The sequence below is a fragment of the Typopeltis vanoorti genome, chromosome 11, assembly GCF_054136105.1.
Source record: "Typopeltis vanoorti isolate ZY-2024b chromosome 11, IOZ_Tvanoo_1.0, whole genome shotgun sequence".
Classification (NCBI taxonomy): domain Eukaryota; kingdom Metazoa; phylum Arthropoda; class Arachnida; order Uropygi; family Thelyphonidae; genus Typopeltis; species Typopeltis vanoorti.
In genome coordinates this window covers 29773290-29795855 of record NC_143559.1, presented here as the reverse complement: position 1 = coordinate 29795855, position 22566 = coordinate 29773290, and positions in this window count along the sequence as shown.

The window sequence follows — 22566 nt, the reverse complement described above, 5'->3', positions numbered from 1 at the left end:
AATAGAATTGGCTGTATTAATTACTCTATCCTATCAAAGTTCTCTAAAATGTCCTCAGTCTTGCTTCATCAAGACACAAATTCTACCTTCAGACAATCTCAAGATATAAAACAAAAGAATCTTTATTTTTACCAAGTCCCTCCGAAGGTCTATTAGCTGCCAAGTGTTGTTCGGGTCATCCTTTGTCTTGTGGCTGAGTTGTTCCGTTCACTGCTACCGGACACAAATCAAGAAATGGCTGTTGCTACGAGCTGATAACTTTTGTGGCTTGATGGATATCAATCCCATGGATTCTGATCCCTTCATCGCTATGAAGAGACTTATATTAGAGGTTAGCGAGCACTTGGCTCACCCTGTTTAGGGCAATGTGGAAGCGCCTGAGCCGAAAGGCAGTGCAGCTTTCGGGCGCTTAGAAAACTCCTGAATGAGTTGCTTGGAATGAAAAGCTGCTTAGGCGAAAAGTAGCGGTAGTGTTACGAAGCAATGTGGAAATATCTGGGATATCAGCATCGAGATGCAAGAGAGCATGTCATTTGTTGATCATGGAGAAGATGACTTGAGTATTCCTGAGGAATTTCTTAGTGTCGGCTTGGCTGGGGTTCATCTCTTCGAGCTTTCTCCGCTCGCTCGGGTGGGTCGTTCAGTGTTTGGCACCATTCTGCATGAGCTGTTGATTCTCGTACGGATCTCCGCGGAATACCTCTCAGCGCAGGTCGGCTGTCGTCGACATAGCATCCTCAGCTTGTCCTATCTCCGATCACTCGTCGAGAGTCCTCGATCTCCAAAATCTCCGAAGAAAACAGGGAAAATGTCTTGAGCTTGGCACGTATTGCCTTAAATAATCTTTCTCAACGCCCTCTTTTCTGTATTGTTTTTTCGCATGATCCATAGTTTACATCGCCCTTAGGTTGATCCCCTTGCTTTCCCCCCTTGCTACTAGGTGTTGTTTTCGAGGAAAGGCGCTTACGTCAGCCTTCCCCGTAAACTACTGCCTTCGGCGTTACGAAAGGTACTTGCGAATTAGACGTTACCGTTGATCCTATTAGTCATTTCTTACCTAGTGACTTACGATTTTATGATAGTTTGATAATACATAAATTAAGCCATTATTCCTTTACATGAAATGCTAATCTGACATTATTCTTGATTTTTAGCTTTCCGTTTTATAATAAATAAATTCCAATATATTACTCATACTGATACATACTTTCATATACAACAACTTAGGTGTTTCTCACCTTCCACTGGTAAGCAGGTATTATGCAAATTTCTTTGTTAATTTGTAAAGCTTACATGTTAGATCTTGAATGAATAATCTGTCAATAAGTTCTCCATTAAATATCTAACAGCCCGAAGCTATGAGACCAGATGTCTGTTAACTGCAAGCACTGTTCTGGACAAATTTTGCCTTAGTCGACTTAAAAACTAGAATTTCCATAAGAAATCCCATACTAGTTAGCGCAACTGTATGAGTTGCGCTAAGCACATTTGAAAAGGCCTTATAAAGGTCTCTGGAGTCCTAAATGATATTCGAACCCAGTTCCTTCCATCTAAAAGACGAATGTCTCGTTGTCCTTGCGACTGGGTTATAGGAAGTTACCATATTCCTTGACCAGTGTGTGCGCAATGGACTCATGTATCATAAACAATGATAATGAAAAATTTGGTTTTCTATTATTGCACATTATTTAATTCTTCATTATAATGCTAATGAAATTAATATGATAGTTAAAAAAATTGTTGCATACCAATTAACCTAACTTACCTGTTGTATGTACCATATCTTCGTAATAATGAGTCGTATTCTCAAAGACGAAGGTGAATACAGTAAAACCTCGTTTAACGCTAATTCGCTATAACGGTTTTTTCGCACCCTAAAAAAATGGGCTAAATATTTCATGCTTCGATATAGTGTGGTTCTACTCGAAGCCTAAAACAGCGCTAAATGTATGCTGATTCAATTTATCGCTGTATTTCCTTTGATTCGTATATAATACGATTATTCCCGAACCAATCAGCGAAAGGTGATGATTCGTCGTAGCGCTGTAATTCCCCTAAACCTATGTTTGTCTCGTGCATTTGTTTTTCCCGTACATCGTGTAATTTGGCAGTGAAACAGTGTCCACGCTATTAATACAATTTGGAGTGCTGCGTAAAACGTTATTCATGCGCTGTAATCATCGATATTATTGACCAAGGAAATCAACAAAACAACGTCAAGTTGACATTGGAGCCGCTTTAAATTTGTCTACTTCTGCTAAACGAACGATTTTAAGAAACAATGACAAAATTAAGTGTTTAGCAACGACTTGTGCAACAAAGGTAACCCGATCCAGAAGCAATGTTTAAGATGAAATGGAGAAACGTCTTTCCATTTGGATTGATGATGAAACCGAACGCAACATGCCATTAAATCAGGCAATAATCATGGAAAAGGCCAGAAGTATTTTTAATCATATTCAAAAATAAAGAGAGGGATACGAGCGAAAACTTTGCAGCTAGCAGAGGTTGGTTCGATAGATTTAAAAAAAAAAAAAAAAAATGAGCAACCTCCGACAATTGCTTAATTAAAGAAAAAGAAAATGACAAATGACACTAGACGACTTCACTAAAAAATCAAGAATTTCAGAAGAGCCAGAATCTTCGACAGCACAAAAATAAACTTTGTATTTCTGTGTACGTACGTACATGTGTTATGTATATTTTGCAAGTTAATATAAAAATAACTTAAAAATTAAAGTAAAACGTGTTTATTCTTGGTCGTGTGTTCCTCACCCTATCCTTATTTACTGTGTTAAAATGACCCCATTTAACGTTGTTTCATTTAGCGCTTTGTCTTCTAGGAACGCATCCTGAGCGTTAATCGGGATATTACTGTATAAGTATTTCTCTTGAAAGTTGTTGAGAGATATACTCGTGTGGGGTTTTATTCTCCCAAAAAGTTGGTTTCGAGATAATGCTAACAATCAATTCCTCATAGCTTTACACACGTTTTGAAGAGAGAATGTTGTCTCCTTTATATTAGGATATAAGAAAATTTCCGCACCACACGTGTTTCAGTCGTAATTTTGAATTACGACTGAAACACGTGTGCTCTTGTTATCTGTTTTGCGAGATAAAAAACTAATAGGTTCATGAGATCGATTAATTCGAATTCTGTTGAAAATATCATCTCCTTTAAACTAACAGATACTGGTTTTTCCCATTCAGTCGTTTACGACCCTAGGTGGCTTGGCATTGGTAGGCATTGCTCAAGAAGTGTTCTTGGTGAAATTTTTTACAGGGTAGTCCATCACTGCTTTCCCTAAGCGCACACTTTCCAACCAACACATAAACAGGTAGCAGAAACTGGTTTTCGCATCAGCGGAAACCCACAAAGAGCCGTAATTTCCAGCAGCAGGAACCAGTATAGAGAAAACCTAACAGCACGGTTCCATGATATTTTTTATTTTTATTATTTTTTTATTTTATTTTTATTTTATTATTATTGTTGTTGTTAACCGGGTATCCCTATTGAGTCCAAAGACTCATCGCAGGAGGCCTACGCTAGCCATTATTTAATATACCTGTCGTGCTTCTCATTCCTAGCGTAATGCTTCCATAGTCACCGTAGAAAATCCAAACTGACAATTATTCACACAATACTTGTCATACCTCTCCTAAAGCTGACTTACTTACAAACCTCCACAGGTAATCATTTCCGCTCATTCACCCCACAAAATGTAAACCTCTCATTCCTACTAATTATACTTTTATTCAACTTCCAAAGATGATTTCTTGCTTTTTCCCTTCCTACCATATACTGAAAAATTCCCCCTAGATCCATTCTATAAAACCCCTTCAGCAACTAATGTTCCTATCATGCCCCATCTCTTCCATCTTCCAATTTTTGTAGTTCACAAATCTTCAGTCTTACCTCATACAACGCATTTCACAGTTCTGAAATCACCTTGAAACCTTCACCCACCTCTAAATCCTCTTAACCACTCCAAAATCCCCAACAAACCCGGGCGACCACATATGAGCACGGTAACTTAGATGATGCCATATCAAAGCCTTATAAAGAGGGATAATGACTTATTTTTCCCTACTAGTCAGAATGTTTTTAAGCATCATTCAAATGATCTACTGAGCTGTTTTACAATATGGCTTCTGAATTTCAGTTCTCTGTCAACCATGATCCATTAATTCACGACAGAGAACTGAAGTTCAGAGGCCACAGAGTAAACTGCAAAGGTAAGACTTCCCCTTAGCAAAGTCAGGCTGTCTTCTATAAAATATCATACTAGAAATATACGAATTTCTGAATTAATATCTTTAATTATGACTTTAAAAATGTTTACTCTTCTAATACTTGGCGATACGACATGACGCGGCTCGTTCAATGTGGGAATGATCAATTGTTCATATTCCACCTTGTTTTTAAAAACTATTCCTATGTAGCCACTGAAGATGGTCTGTAATATTCAGACCGAAATATTTGGCAAATTAAACATTATTCTTGTGTAAACGTGTATGCATTTCTAATCATTATGTTACAAGTATCGTTAAAAAAATCAAATATCATACTTATCTATTCATTTTTGTAATATCTATAATTGTAGGTATATACTTGTTATATATCCCCCCCCTACAAGACCTGGGTTCGAATCTTGTCTAGGGAGCGAAGAACTTTTATCAGTTTTTCGACTGAAAGGAAGTTAGTCAATCTCATATTAACTACTGTATTAGGTGACACTTCCAAGAACTCATCGAGGGTGGGCACTCTACTGCACACAACGCCATCTACCTCCCATTACCAATGATGTTTTTTTTGTCTGTAAGCTGTGTGTATTCTGGCCGATTTGCCTGTATGCGGGATGAAAAAAAAAAAAAAATTTCCGGGAGGTGGCAGCCAAGGTGGATGGGTGGGCGTTTCCAGTGGAAATGGGTGAAGAGTTTCAAGTAGGGAACGGCGAGGGCCTTGCTGGCGATTCGCAGAGAACTAACCTGACCATTTAAAGGCAGTGAAACGCACAAATCACCATCCCCAACAAATAAAAAACGCCCAAAAAGCATTAAAACAATACTGAGGCCAACAAGAGCTAAACACCAGTAACTTTCCAAATCTGATGTTTTCTGTTCATTTGAAGTAGATTGTGGAGTGCTATGTTTTTTTTTTTTTGGGGGGGGGGACCAATGTCAGTTCACCAGAGTTGAGCTGATATCGATATAAGCAGAAATGCTTCTGCACACCTGGATACCCATGATGGTACGTTCAGTTGGTATTTACAAGTGTGTGTAAGAAAGCTAATATTTCCACACCAAGAGAAATGGCACATTTACAGAAATAAGTGAAGAAATTCTACCTGTGATATCTTCCTGAATGATTAAGTTAGTAATCATTGTAACAGAAGAATATACGAAATGCAATATAATTTATTAATTTTCACTGTCCATCAGTGAAAATAATGATGTTTTTCATATTTTCACGTTTTATTACTAGAATTTACATAATGTAAACGATGTGAAGCATAGTTAGAAATAAACCTGGAGAAGTCTTAATTTCTTTCCTGCAAGGAAAAATAGACAAATATGGTTTGACAGTGAAAAGAAAAACGTTAATGATGCATGGCATTTGAAGGGTACAGGGGAAAAACAACTTCAGTCCAATTCTTGTGAATTGGATCCTAATGCTGCCATCTGTTGGGGATTAAAGGAAGGTTTCATCTCATAAATACGACTTTCTGCATAAACAACCTCAGTGCAAACAAATGAACGGAGAATATTTCTTAAACTTGGGAAGAACACCCTCAGTCCGAGCAGTTGTATGGAAAAACATCTTCGGTCCAATCACATCAACTATTATCACTATTGCATCAGCCATTATTTTGTTATCAGTGGTTTGTTGAATCACTACTAGTTTCGATTATAGTTTACTGTTTTGGTTTTACGAGTATTTTAATTGTTTTTTAATAATAAAAAGTAGTGTGAAAATGATAACTGATTATTCTAATAGTTCTAATGAAAGTGAAGCTGATACTAAAGAAAAACTCACAAAGAAACGAAAAAAGACAAGTAGGACTAGAGATGTAATGAAAATTCTTCGCGCAACAACGCACGAAGTTGGTCCTGACTGTTTATGCAAAAGGTATCGTTGTTTCGAAACTATTCCTGATGCCGAACGAAAAAGAATTATTCGTGATTTTAACTTATTAGGGAACTATAATGACCAAAACTCTTATTTAAGTGGACTAATTACAATCCTTCCCGTAATGAGAAAGCGTCCTAGAAAAGGAGTTGATGCGAGGGTGAACACGGCTTCATTTGCTTTTCGTGTCAGATTACCGAAAATATCGAAGATGTCAGAATTTGCCGTAAAGCATTTATTTCTTTGCATGGTATATCTGAAGAACGAGTGAAAAGGATTAAAAACTGTTTGATAAATACTGGTCAGTCACCTAAAGATGGGCGTGGTAAACACCTAAACAGACCCCACAAAATTTCAGAAGAAACTAAGAACAAAGTTAAAAGTTTTATTAAAAGCGATGACGACAACGTTGATGACCATCCAATAGATGATTGAAATAAATGATTATTTTAAAACTACAATATTTTAACTACTTAAATTTTTATTGCTTTTTACCATATTTCTTTTTTTTTTTTGTGTATTATTGCTTACTTAATAAAGAAGCACTTACCAACCTTTGTTAGTATAATAATTCCCTTAGTACCTATTATCTTTAAAACAAGGGATGCGATCTGATCATTATTTATAAATTAAATAATTAATTAATTAAAAAATCAGATATTACCAATCCGATTAATAAAAAAATGTGCATAACAACCTTTTTTTTTTAATATAGGATTTACCGGGGAAAAACCACTTCAGTCCGGCCATTTCGACAAAAAAGCCATTATTTGCCATTTGTTTTTTTAATTTTTAAGTACTATTTAAATTAATTATGCTTAATATACATGAATGTACCATATCTATTATTTTTTTTATTTTGTTATGCTATGTTTACTTGCATTTTGACAATAAGGAAAATTTAATTACGTTTTTTTCGGAAGTCAATATCGTGGACTGAAGTTGTTTTTCTCCTGCACCTTCATTTATTATATTCTAGCCAAAAGTAGCGGTTCGTAGATCACAAATAATGAAGTTGAAACTGTTATGAACAAAGGAAAGCGTCATAGATCGATTGTCGTTTCCTAGAGATGTTTGTAGTGATTGTGCTATAGAAAATTGAGTTTAAAAGGAAGAAAGTAGTTATTTACACATGCGAAGTTACTTTCGAGAAGGTCATATAATTTCTCTCTATGCAAAGGAAGAAAAAACATTGCATATTATCAGGATTACTTGTTTCTATTATTACTTTAGGTGTGTAATATGTAATATTTGGCATTTTTTCTGGTTTTCACTTTGCTTGTTTTCTCAATTTTTCCACAGAATGATTTCTAGTGTTCAGCATGGCGGCGCATTCGTAACTATTCTTCCGCACGGCGGCGTGCCGATCGTATCTGTGCAACGTCACTTCCAGTGAAGTTGCACATCTCCGTCCACTTGATCAGGTGGCTTGGCTTATACAGAGAGCATCGGAACCATGCATATCATCATATACGCATACAAAGAGTAATGCAAGGCTGTATATACTATCTCCTGGACTCTTCAATCTCAATGGTAAGGAAATCAACAAGCGATTTCTGGATAACTGAAACAGAGGTATGTTGATAGATGGCTCAAGAATAATAACTTAAGATAAGCTGGTAATATTGCAGGATAATAAACGAAAAGAGCATCAATAAACAATGAAGCAATGGAAATACTTCCGCTGCTTACTAACAAAAACTGATCATTTCATCCATCTGATCTCACTGCTCTCGGACAATCACAGTCATATGGAGGAAGTAAGAAGAAACATTTACAAAGGGAAAATCCACAATCACTCAGCTCAGCAAGATCTGGAAGAAAAGAAAAATATCAACAAAAAGATCAGACTAATCAGATCCTTTGTTCTTTATGGATCAGAATCTTGGACAATGAACAAAGCAATTAAGAAGATCAATGCTTTTAAAATGTGGGCCACGAGAAGGAATGGTTCGAGTCATTTGGACATAGAAGAGAACCAATCGGAGATCAATTGAATCATGAAATGAGTTTCAAGATTCAAAATGTGAAGAGAATAATCCTTAGATATTTTGAGCACATCTCAAGAAGCGAGAGAACATTGAAAAACTCTTCATGAAGGGGAAAATGCCAGGAGCTAGAAGAGGCAAGCCTATGGAAGTTGGGGACTAAGGCTGGAGGATGCACTTACAATGACAGATGGAAAAGACTAATACATCGGTCTCAAGTCATCAGCCATGGAGAGAATGACTAAGAGAAAAGATATTTTCTCTTAGTCATTCTACACAAACCAATGCCAGTAATTTCTCATTATTAATCACTTTTTTGTGTATATAATTTATAGTAATTTAATATAAAACTTAATAATTCCAAGAACGTTAGCGCTTTGGTTAATGAATTAAAACATATTTTCATGGAAAATTAAGATAATTTAAAAGTGCCTAAAAGTCGATTCAGTATAACATGGGAACTCCAACCTAAAAAGTGCGTCGAACCCCGTATTAACACTGTTAGTGAATATCTATCTTCGTAACACTGCTTATATTCATCGCTAAGCAGGAGATCACCCATGCTGTTAATTGATAAAGTATCAAATTCAGTATCAAATTGATAAAATATCTAAAGCACTAGGGTATTAACCACTTACAACCTTTCATGGATTGAACTGCAGTTTAATAAATAAGTGCCTTCTTCCAAACAGTTAGGCGGTATTTAATATATCCTCAATTGATGTTCGATTTTATTAATGTGCACATCGAATTCACGACTATGCATAGGATCGCTCCGTCTGTGGTGACACGAAATACTTCGCTTCTCTGTAGATATACGACCAATGAACTAGAACCGCAAATACCACTTCAATTTAAATGAAACAGGAATCATTGCAATGAACTATTTAATCTGTTGACTTCACGAATTTATTTTGAAAGCAATTCACTTAATCAAATACGTTGCCATTAGGGAAAACACTCTGATAACAACCTTTCCTTCTTTTTCCTACACGGTCATTGTTTCCATAATTATTATAATGAACTCCCATAACAACAGTTACTGACATTTCCTCATTTTATTAGCGATTTCTAAACATTGCAGGTGACTAAGTATACAAGTATATATCCCGTCAGACTGTACTCTGGTTATGGCTGCTTTGCAAGTTTAATTGAATGATATGAAAATTTAAATTATACTTGACAACTACAAAAATAAACCTTTCAAACAATAGAAATGCATCTTATTTGGCACTTAACGCAGGGTAATTATTGCTTCAACTGCCTTCTTTAAATTAAAAAAAAAAAAATGCTTGTCTGATAGTATTTCTTTCTTATAATAATATTCTGAATTATCTATCCAGTATATGCGAAGTTCACACACTAAACATATTTAATCATTTTCATTTCACCAGAAACATAATTTATTTTTTAAACAGTTACTCTTGACTATTTATGCGACTCGCTTTCAATGAACGCATCTACTAAGACAGTTAAGCCTAATTCCTTAAGTTCGTACTTCGACACTACTGATATTGTTGAAAATCAACTAAAATAATGAATACTAGTAAATTAAAAATATATGAAAATCATGCATGTACTCACACTTCCAACTAAACATATCAAAATGTAGAATTTTCCCCCATTCTTATTCATTAATCGGTACTCTGATTTTACCACATTACAAGTAATACATTTCACCACCCTTTACTTTTTCCAGAAAGAATATGTTCTCTTGCATTCCACCAGGTGGCCAATTACAGTTCATTTAAGTTGATTTCAGAAAATATTTCATATTTTCTCAACTTTTTGATGCATTGACATAAGAGAAAAATAATACATAAAATGAAATGTCTGATCCTTACACAGATCAATTTAGCGTCTCCAGCGATGAGTTTTCGGACTCCATAGAGGTTCCAGTATAATAATAATAATAATAATAATAATAATAATAATAATAATAATAATAATAATAATAATAATAATAATAATAATAATAATAATAATTACACTTACGAGAAGAGTTATCTTTTGAAATATAGAAACGAAGAATAAAAGCTTAAAATGCCTCTGTGTTATAATTTTTGAGAAAACGTTACTTTGTTTTGTATGTTTAAAATTTTTATACGATATTTAATAAATGATTTATTTTGGTGCTGCAAATGATGCTGTTAGTAGTTAATTTTTTTGATCAAGGTTGAATGATTCTTCTTTCTTAAGGGTGCTCAGTTGTCTTAGGGAATCTTCATTTATCTTATATTTTTAAAGGAAGCGTCAGTTATCTTAGTAGCTGTCTAGCTGCTACTAGTGAGGTGAGGAATAAAATAAGTAGAAGATTAGGAATGGCTTATGACGTGTTCAGAAAGTTATAGGTAATTTGGAAAAACAACGGAATAGCATAAGAAGCAAACTTAAGATTGCCGGCAAAGGTTGGTCGATTGGTAGAGCATCGGCTACTAATGGCTCAGTTAAGTAAGTTTGAGCGCGGTTAGTAGTTCGAAGGGGCCCAATCGTTCGATGCTGTTGGCACACTCTCCCTCGATGAGTCTTTGGACTCCCTGGAGGTGTCAAATAATAATAATAATAATAATAATAGTCTGATTCTCTCTATCGTGTTACGGAGCTAAGACTTCGTTTAAGAGTGATAATAAAAGAGTGATTTAAGAGTGATAATAAAAGAGTGATTTAAGAGTGATAATAAAAGCCCTGACACTTTTGGTCAATAATGTTTCAAGAGTGTCTTCGAGGTGAACTGATCTGATTTTGTGAATGAGATGCGTCGGAAGAATTGTTAGCGAACTCTTAGCACTGTTCTCTGTGAGTGAAGGCAAATGGTTTAGCAAGTTGAGTGCAAGACATTCGCTTTGTCAAGAAGGTTGTGTTGAATAATGTAGAAGGTGCCAAGAAAAGCGAACCAAATGAAATGGTTTATATCTATTTATATCAAACAAGACCTTGATATAATTGCATGAAGCAGCATCAGACTCAAAACATATGCATCTGACATAGAAAGCTGAGATCTGGTTAAAAGTCTGTAACTATTGTTTGCCTGAGGTAGTTGTACTTATGTGTTGTACTTTATATTTGTTAAATAATTATTAATATTAGTTTTAGACCAACACTTTTGGGGTTCTTTCTTTAGAATAACTTATTGTTTGCATATGAATATATTTGTATAAATTCACCCCATAAGTTCAAAATGTGTAGTATATTAGTGCTGCATCGTAGTAGCAAATGGTTAAAGAAAGAAAGAAGGAAACCTGTCTACGTGTTTCGTTAACAGCTAGAAGCTGTTGTTCCTGTTAAAAACAATGTGAGGAAGGTTTTTCTTAAGAATAGAGGTTGACGAAATGAAGGAAGAGGATGAAAAGATGATTCGATAACTCCGACCAGACCTATATGCATAATGCTGCTCGTATTTTACAGGCTTTAGAGGAAAGTGGAAAATGATTATGCCAGTTTGATGGAGCAGCGCCCATGAAATTTAAAATAAATTAAGAGTACGATCATTTGGTAATTGCATTGCCTTTTTTCTGGGGACAGTTAAGTTCTTAAGTAGATAATTGGCACATTAACTTAAATATGAGAATAGTAGTCTTAATTTGGGCAGATTTTGGATTATGTAGTCTTTAGCGAAAACAGACTAAGAGTATACGAAAAAATGCGATCCATTTGGCTGTAGATTTCGACAATGCCATAAACCAAAGTGTGTGTGTGTGGGGGGGGGGAAGTATGAGCTCTTTCTTTCAAAAAAAAAAGAAAGATATGAATGTGTTTTCGTACCAAACTATACAAATCAGGAGCGTCGGAGTGGGCTGATCTGAGCTGATTTTGTGAATGAGATGCGTCGAAAGAATTGTTAGCCACCTCTTAGCACCGTCGTGTGTAATTAAAGACAAATGGTTTAGCAAGTTGAGTGCAAGACATTCGCTTGGCCAAGAAGACACTCACCACACTGAATATGTATCATTGTTTAAGCAAGAGTTATGGAAAACATTGAGGCTCAGAATGTTTGAGCATCATTGATCAAATTAAGAATAAGATTTAACTATCAGTGGCAAAGGTAAAGGTAGTATGGGTAGTATTTCAGTTCATTTAAAGCAAGTCGTTTATCTTTAGGAAGAAGGGCGTTAGCACACAGCTCCCGTTTAGTCTGGCACTGATGGAGAAATCTGAAGGGAAGACGCAATCCACCATGTAATGAATGAAAAATGGTACTAAGTTGGACTCTATGAAAATCTTAACTCACATACATGTTTCTGCAAACAGTTTCGTCGCTTGTGTCCAAAGGCAGGCAAGATTAGTAAGCGAAATGTGATTTATTGAGGGTTGCAAAATTTATAGTAGTTGTCACCTATTAATCGATGGGCTACAGTTAATCAAGAAGTTATTTCTTTATTTATTTTCGAGAGAATTCTGCTGGACAATTTAATGTACTGGTTAACAATACTAAACTAATGATGACTATGTTACGATATACACCCAATAGTCATCATTACTATCAAGATGAAAATAATAATGGGTATTGTGCATTTCACTGGTAATGCTATTTTGTTAATACAGAGATTCTTCTTAAATATGTCCTGCAACAGAATGACATTCTTCTTAAATCCTTGATTATTTTCAGAAGAAAGGGAAAAGTTTAGTCATTGGCTCCCTTCATTGTTTCCTAGATCTTATATTGCATCTGTTCATATTATTTAAGATAACTTTCCTTCAAATATACTTGGTAAAATTTATAATCTTCAGATAATGAAGCTCAAAGTTAATGGATGAATCCTTCTTCCTAACGTCTATCTATCCACGACAACAATTTAGGCCCGCAAACTATTAACTGTGAGATTACACAAGGCTAGGTTAATTTTTATTTGAAATGAAGACATGAAGAAAATTCCATTTTTGCAAAACTTGGATTGGAAACTCACGTGTTATTGAATTTCATTTGACTCTACTATCCCAGCATGCTCCTTCTTACGCCTCTAGAAAGCACTTTTAACAACCCTTCATACCAACAGAACTTTATCATTGCTCTCTGTTTATTATTTGATAGAAGCTTCGGTGGATGCATCCATTAACCTATCCTTCATATTACTAAAATTAACAAAAGAAGCGCCAGAGAGTAAGTCGATATATATATCTGAGTATCGGATAACATTGATTACTCTTTCGGGAAGCAGTCACACCACTCAGAACTAAAGCAGGTTCGAGATAAAGCCACTAAAAAAAAAGAGAGAGAAACTTTCCACCTGCATCATAAAATATTGTATATATAATAGAAGGGCCATCTGCAAGCCAACGAGCTTCTCCTCTTGATTAGTAGTGTAGACATCGAGTCGTCCATCTTGATTAATAACCTGCGTGTAGTGTCAAGTGAAGTTCGGATTCAAGTGCTCAAAGTAAAAGGGAGAACAAAGTATTTGTACTCCGTTTTACTTGGCTTTCAAGAAGGTCATTTTTTTCTTACTATTTTGTTTTAATGTTTATAGAAGTAGATGTCCCTAAATGCGCATTAATTATTTTCTTATTATTAATTAAATTCTATAACAAAAAAAAGTAATTTTATAAATCATTAAAAAGTAACATTTGTCACATTTTTTACTGTTTTAGGTGTCAGCAGCTCTTTTTAATAAATATTATTATTCACTAATCAGGAAAATTAAGCTTATGCATTTTATTGATTAATTAGAAGTTTCAATAATGCAAAGACTTATTTGGTTACTGGTTTAATTCTATCAATTTTATTGTAATATCATGTAATTTTTAAAGAAAGCTCTGATTTTAATGACATCCTAAGTTTTAAACGGTATACTAAGAATTTTGGTAAATTACTTCAATATGTACTTCAATAACTCATTCATTTCAATGGGGGAGCAGGTTTAATTAACGTTTCATTAAAGTAATTTCAACATTCATGACACAAATTGTCTCATCGTCTCTAAATGCACAGATAAGCTAATGATTAGGCTTCCCGGAAGCGAAATGAAAGTCATGATCCAACGCAAGTAGTTAGCCTGCACATCGGAATACAAGTTAATCTTCTTTCTTCTTCCAACATTCTGAACCTTTTTCCTTGCCAACACTCCCTCCAAATATACTGTATATGCTGTATTTACTCTCTTCTTGGAAACCCTGACCATAACGTTATCACCGTCTCCTTTTCTACAGATCTATTCCTTCCTAAACAATCTCAGTTTTGTATTATTTGTTACAGCAGTGCCAAGTGGGATAACCTCCGGGATTTCTGCTCCTCTTTTCTATGGTCTGATTACTGTTTCTTCACCCCAGATCCAAAAAAGTGTGCTGACCAAATAAATGAAATAATTCTTACTGAATATAAGCCTTACATATATATATCAGCTCTTTGTTTTATTGTCTTGGTTTTATTGACTATGAGAAAACCTTTGATTCACTTAAAACTTGTGCAATACTTAAAGCATTACGAAATCAACAAGTAGAGGAGCCATACATCAGGACCATCAAATCAGCAAACACCAATGCTACAGCAGGAATTCATTTCAATGGAAACATCTCTACTGTGGGAATACAGAGGAGTATAAGACAGGGCGAACAATATCTCCAAAATTATTCGAAGCGTGCCTAGAAGAAATATTCAAACTTCTTGATTGGGAATTGAAACGTCTGAAGATAATGCAAGATATTTAAGCCAGTTACGCTTTCCAGATGACATAGTTATCTTTATTTCAACTGTGCATGAATTACAGACTCGTATCCATGAACTACAAATTGCTAGCAAAACAGCTGGCCTAAAGATAAACCTAAAGAAGACCCAAGTTATGTTCAATAGCCATGTCCAACCAGAAATAATAAAAATCAATAATGAAGAAATTGAACAAGTAGATCATTACATATACTTAGGACAACAAATATCAATGGAACAAAATATCATGGACGAAATTAAAAGGCGCACAATGCTTGGGTGGAAAGCATTTGGAAAATTACATTCAATATTCAAAAGCCAACTACCATTATGCCTGAAGAGAAAAGTTTTTAACTAATGTATTCTTCCTATACTGACATATGGCTGTGAACCATGGACGCTGAATGCAAAGGAAATTGAAAAATTAAGAACAACACAGTTTAGTAAAAGAAGTATGCTTGGTATCACAAGATTGGATAACAAAAGGAGCACATGGATAAGAAATCAGACTAAAGTCTCTGACATTGTAGGAAGAGTGAAACATCTGAAGTGGCAATGGGCTGGCATATTGCTCGAAGGAAAGATCAATGATGGGCCAAAGAAGTATCAGATTGAATTCCACGAAAGGAAAAACGAGCACGACGCCGACCTAATCATGGTGGATTGATGATATCATCAGATTTGCAGGAGTGACATGGAAAAGGAGAGCCATGGACAGACAGACAGTTTTGGAGTAATCATGGAAAGGCCTTCATCCAGCAGTGGATAGACAATGGCTGATAATGATGATGATATATCAGCTAACGTATGTTATTCCTGTATAGGTATAAATATTTTCTTGTCCGAATGGTGTTTCCTCTATAGTCAATTTTCTTCAGTTTCCAGGAGAAAACACCCGCTTGCCTGTGCCAGAGATCGACTAACTCAGGAACCTCTGTCGAAGAAAGGCTTATAAAAAGTTCTTCCAGTCGGTGAATAGACTTGGACTTAACTCTATCTTCGGGTGGCCTAGCATAGAGGATGCAAGCGTCACTTTCACTGAGCTACAGACCTCATTGGCTGGTGTAAAAATATATCCAACCTCTCATCCAGCTTACATCCTGTAGATCTATTGCTACTATAATAACATTATCCACAGATAAGCAGACCTCTTCACATTAGTCTTTATCTCCAAATCTTGTGCAAATGACCAAAGCTCCAAGTCAAATGACTTGTCAAACTGCTTGGTGCATGCCTCCTCTAATTTTTTAACAGAAGGACAGCTGGAAAATCCTCACAAACTCAATATTAATAAGTCTTCTGCTTACGATGGTATCCTCCAGTTGTGCTCAAATGTTGGGTTACAGCACTAATGCATCACCTATGCAAACTGCATTATTCATTTACCCAACAGCATGGAAGCAAGCCGTTATCTATCCTGTATCTAAAAAGAGAAATAAAAGATAAAAGTCAGCCAACAAACTAATATCCCATTGTACTCACCTCTTTGCTCTCAAAAAAAAAAAAAGGAGATGGTCATCGACAACCAGCTTCTTCACTATCTAGAAGCCCATCAGTTAATTTATGATCACCAATATGGATTCTGTCATTCTTATTCGACAACAGACTGCCTTGTTAACCCTACTCACCTTTGGAAATAGGCTATGGAAATATCTGAAGAAACTCACGTCATCGCTCTTGATATTTCTAAGACATATGATTGTATCCAGGAGCGAAGCCTTTTAAGTCATCTTAAAATCTCACTTCTGCTCTTTGTGATTGAATTGCTGTTCTTTGGTAGTTCACTGCTTTTCAAAGGGAATAGCTTTTCTCATCTGATTTCTTTATCAATGCTGTAGTATCGCATCTGAGAGTTTTGTGCTCTTGCATACACTCTTTCTCTTATAAATTTCTCTCTCTCTAACTCCAGATCCTATTCACTGTTTTGCTGATGCCAGTGCTCTCCATTCCTCTTCATCATTCGAGAAACTTTATCAAGTGACTGAAGATTGCAGGTCTTCCTTAAACATCGTCTTAAACAATGATATCTTCACCTTTTTAAGTGGGGTAAAATGTAATGAACTTCACAGTCCTATCTTATTTGTCAGCGGAAAAATCCTTATTTACTCTGTCTTGTTTTTGATGATATTCCAATTTCCAGAGGTGATAAGATTTTCCTTTTTGGGCTAGCTTTTACATCTAGCTTATCTTAGCATAAACATATTACATCCAGAGACTTCTCTGCTTCCAAAACGGTGGTGTTCTTTTCTTCGAAAACATCATTTTCATTCTCAACTCTTAACGCTATATAAATCCCAAATTCAACGACACTTACAATCTTGTTTTCATATTTGGAGTGATGCATCCAAAGCCTCCCTAAGAACTATTGACTGTATGCGGAAGAGGGCGTTCCATCTTCTAGGGGATCCCTCTCTCTCTCTCTCTCTCTCTCTCTCTCTCTCTCTCTCTCTCTCTCTCTCTCTCTCTCTCTCTCTCTCTCTCACACACACACACACACACACACACACACACATGCAGACTCCCTCAGGTTATTTTCTGATTGTAGTTCTGTTGCTGCAGGATGCATTTTATAAGTATTTTCATGGGCGTTGCTCCTCTGAACTGGCCACTGCTATTCCTATTCTTTTCCCTAATCATTGAAGTACACCAGCAACCTGGTTAACATCCGTACAGTGCAACTTCAAACCTCGAACACCGTCTATTATCCTTCTTCATTCCATCCACTGTTGTTGTTCCCATACTATTTTTACCAATGAATGTATCCTCAGCTTTTCGACAAACTTGTTAACAGATTCTTTTTCTCCTTAACCCCTGTCTACACACAGCACTATCGTGTTATAAGTCTTGTGATTTCTTATTTATGTGTACATATGAGTGCATGTATGTGCAATGAATAATTATGAAAATGATCGAAGGCAATAATAAAAAAGTGTATTTGGTATTATCATTTGTAAATAATTCTGTATTGTCATTACACATAATTTGATATTTTAAATCCTTTCTTCTAATATTTGCAGTGAAATGGACTCATTTACAAGACAGAAAACCAAAACAGTAGAGTTAACACTCCGTACTCAATTGATTTATTTTCGGTAATCAAAAATGTTCAGTTTAGGTGATTTAAAAAATATGGAAATTCTGAGTCGATCGGACTTCTTTTTTTTTTTTAAACTCCATACGAGTTAAACGTAAAACATACTTCGTCCCAATTAATGAACACACATACATATTTATAATGGCGATGACTTTTTTAATATTTTAATTAAAATAATTATTTTAATCAACATTTATTCATGGAATATTTTGAAAAACAAAATACAGATGATTAGTATCGAAACTTAAAATTTGGCTGCGCTGTTTGCTATATTCACATATGGCTGGGTTAGCCGAAACAACTGGAGCAGTTTAAGAATAATTTAAATAACTTATATCTTCATATTAACTTCACCCTTGAACTTGAAAAATGATAGAACAATATCTTTCCTTGACATACTGCTAGAGATCGCTGAAAAAGACTTACTTTTCAGTATACAGGAAACCTACCCACCCTGGAAGATACTTCCATGCTAAAATTATCATAATCACCACCATCTCTTGCAGAAGGTAGAAATAATCAAAAAAAAAAGGAACAGATTCTATAAATTTTCAAGCACTGTAAAGAAAAGAAACAAAGAGCGTTATTACTTCACCCATATTCTTCTTTTTAATTAGTATAAACACAACATTTTACATTTAATCAACAAGATTTTACAACCCTCAAGATATCAACAAATAAACAAGACTATAGAGATGCCGTCACCTTATCTTAAATTCACAATCTAACGAACAAAATTGTTCAGATACTTCGACGTAATAACATAAAAATGACTATCATTCGTCTACTCAAAATCACACGATTCTTACGTCTTTCGAACTCTCTCCTCATTCTCCCTTTAAGAAGTCAAGTATCTACAATTATATTCGAGCGGCATATGCTATGTACATAAATTGGTCAGATCATCATGACAGAATAGTTTAAAGATGTGGAACAGGAAAGGAAACCTACATTCTGTTTACCGCATAATGTAACCTATCCTGTACCTTAGCAGAAAACAAATTCCTTACATGACCATAACTGTTTTGTCAGAAAATTCAAAGAAGCTTCAGGAATGCTACACGCCCACTCAGTGCAATAAAAACAAAGTTATTATCATGTAACTTGTCTGGCCAATGCTCATTCATAACATCGCGTATACAGACCTCAGCTATGATACATATTTCTTGGTAGAACACGAAAATGCGGGCTATGTGATGCAGTTCTAAAAATAAAAAAAAAAGGAAAGAAAAAAAGAGAGCACCTAATAGCGCACAAAGAGAAGACAATATACGCTGTTTGCACTTGATGCAAGAATAAAAATTGCATTCTTAGTTCAAAAATGACATCATTAAGGTATGAAAACTTGATAGTCACTTCACATGTTAGTAAATGTCTCTACAAGACATTTTATATTTCAGAGTTACATCCACGTAACTCTGAAAAACGCGGTGAGAGAAATTATTCAGACCGATTTCACAAGGAGGTGGAAAACATTAGAACAAGAGGAGATTCTATCGGTCACTAGAGGATCTTCAGAAAGTTCATGTAGTGAATGACTAAAATCTCCACTAGAAACTATAGAAAGTTCCTCCAGTCGGCGATTAGAATTATATTTAGGAAAGTTTGTTTTCTGTCACTCTAGCACAATGGAAGCAAATACCATTTCAGGCTACCAGGCAATTCTATATTTATATAATAAATAAATAAATCCACTAGCGCCTTTTATTCTCCCAAGAGAGTAGAGTAGGCATTTTAGTAATAACAACTTTTAGAAACTGGGAGGGAAGCAATCTTCACCTTTAGCCAATCACAGGCAGCTGGCCCAAGCCTATCTGTGATTTTAAACAGCATCCAGGGAAGTGAGTATGACAAACAATTGCTGCTTTCTCGTGATCATTCTCCCTAACATTATATGAAAACTTGCCTGTGCCTGAGATGAGTCAACTCTGGAAGCCATCGAAGAAAGGCTTAGAAGACGTTCCTGTAGTCGAAGATTATAATCGAACTGAGGACAATTTTTCTACGTACAGTTAGCACTATGAATGCAAGCGTCATTTCCAGAGATACATGCATTTAAAAAATCACAGTAGCTTTCGTTCTGATTTCTTGATTGAGAGGAAATTTCTTTCATGTCCTCTTCCCATACATCATTTCCCCAAGCCATTTCTGATGGTATTGTTACTATAATAGATAAATGATAATTTCAGTAAAATTTACAGAGAAATAAAAACCTGAGTTTCTGGGACTGAAAAATCCTTTTACATTTATTAGGCTGGCTCACCTTCAGATTTTTTTTTTTTTATTCATCCCATACACCAGAATTTGACCTATAGGCACATCAGTTCTATGTGTGAGGTGAAGATAAGGACTGAGATAGAAGGTTTTTTTTTTTTTTTTGGAATACATCTTGATGAAGGCTGTTCCAGAGGACAGAGGTGGACAGAATAAAAGTGGATGAATATAAGCAGGTTCGGTGTGTTTGCAGTTACACAGCATAGGGTTCTTGGGTGGCTACAGCTCTAGTATTAACATGTGCAACAGAAAGTGGAGGAATGATAGTCGCCAATTCACTGGAGCAGTGACCATGAAGTGCTTGTAGAACAGACACAGTGCTGAGACACTACGCCTGTGAGATAAAGGTTGAAATAAGTCTGTAAGAGAGGGATCATCTATGAGCCTAATTGCACGCCTCTGGACGGCATCAAGTATTTTATGGGAAGTTCGAGGCGCATCACCCCAAACATGTGAGCAGTAATTCTAAATATGGACTGATTCAGGATATGTATAGAGTGATGAGTTGTTTGGGTGTAAAACAGGCTCTCGAACGAAAGAGAATGCCAAGTTTCTTGGATGCTGAAGAGACTATCGATGTGACGTGTTTATGCGAGGGAAGACTAGAGGTAAATGTTGGTCCAAGAAAAGAGATCTGATCTTATCTGGTGATTTGTGTATTACTGAGAGCAAGAATAGGTGAGAAAGAAAAGCCAAGACTGCATTTTGGTGACACTGAACATAACAAGGTTGTCCTTGCCCCCATTGAAGGATACTAAGTACACTAAGTAGATGAAGACACTAAGTAGATGATCTTGTAGCCTGAGATGTCAGAATACTGCACGGTTTGTCAAATGAATAGGATGAGTGGAGAGTACTACCTTCTGCAAAGCTGTGGATGTGATTAGTGGTTGTGAGTAAGTCATTTATGTACATGAGAAAGAGTGCTAAAAGATAATTTCGGTAAACTTGAAAAATGTATGCTGAATAAGGATGCAAGCATTCTTATAACTACCGATAAAATTTAGATCTTCAAAGTAAAACTTCCCGCATCGGCAAATCCAGTTAAAAACTTGAATTATTACATAACAGCTGCCCACGGAATACCGAAATCCTATATAAAGAACCACAGTAGCGCACCCAGAGGGGGGCCAAGGAGCACTGCCCACCCCCAGTGGCGGCCGGTGAAATTTAAAATGGGGGTGCTGCCTATACAAAATAATAATAAAAAATTATTTTTTTCCTAATCAGTAACCAATTTATTAATAAATAAATCTATAGATTTATTATAATAAATCTATAGATATAAATCACTAGACTTATTTATTAATAAATTCGTTACTAATTAGGAAAAAAAAAGAATTTTTTTTATTATTATTTTGTATAGGCAGCACTCCCCCACCTAAAATTTTGCCGGCCGCCACAGCGCCCCCCCCTAAAGAAAAAGGGAAAAAAATTCAAAAAATTTTTTCTTAATTAAAATTCATTTTTTTATTTATGTTGTGTCGTGTTTTCTATTTCTTCACTACTTATGAATTAGCGATCACTGCAGATGCCCAGTCATAGGTCGTATGCCCGATGCATACTGTATTCTCAAATCGTCTACTCAACTCGTTTCCCCCCCCAAGAGATTGAACCCTGAGTGCCTCTACTGAAGAACCAAACGTGGAATTTTTTTAAGCCTCCTTAGCCAATAAATGAATGGTCTGACTAGGCGATGAAGTTCATCAAAATGAATGTATTTACATTTACAGACATCTATGCCCACACTGGGATTCGAGCCCACTGCTTATTGGTTAGAGCAGGCGTTAACAAACTACAGGGGCGAATGCTGGTCTTGAAATTCACGCTTGCTTGTTATCATCCAGGGAGTGAGAGATGTGATTGAAGTCTGATTAGCGGAATAATGAATTACTGACCATTTAAAACTATATATTTAGAAATTTATGTACATTTTATCATACAAATACAACATTTATTTTACAATTGATATTCTATCTTTTTGAATTTAGCTACTTGAATACAAATTCTACCCTACGGTTCTTCTTTATGAGCTGGTCAATAGCATCGTCATAAAAAGTTGGTTGTAACTTAACTTTCGCAAGCAACACGCACACTTGTAAAGGCTGCTGAAGCTCACTGGCTAGAGCTACGTTAACTGCGTATGGCCTGTGGTTTAAGCAACAGAGTGAGACGACGTGAAATGGCTATGCGCGCGCATGAAATCACAGTGCTGCTGCGAAGCCCTGTAAGCTCTAACAACCAAGGTAGTTTTGACAAGACTTTACTTTAGCAAGCCAAGGTAGTTTTGACTAGACGAGCAAGCATCGGCCTTCGATACACAACGCAAAGCTCAATTATTGCCGCGCAAGCTTAAGACTTCTGTCTTCAAAAATAAAAGCTTAAATGGAATGCTTATAAATGCATGCATTTATTAACAAATAAATATTACTTCTTTCTCAAT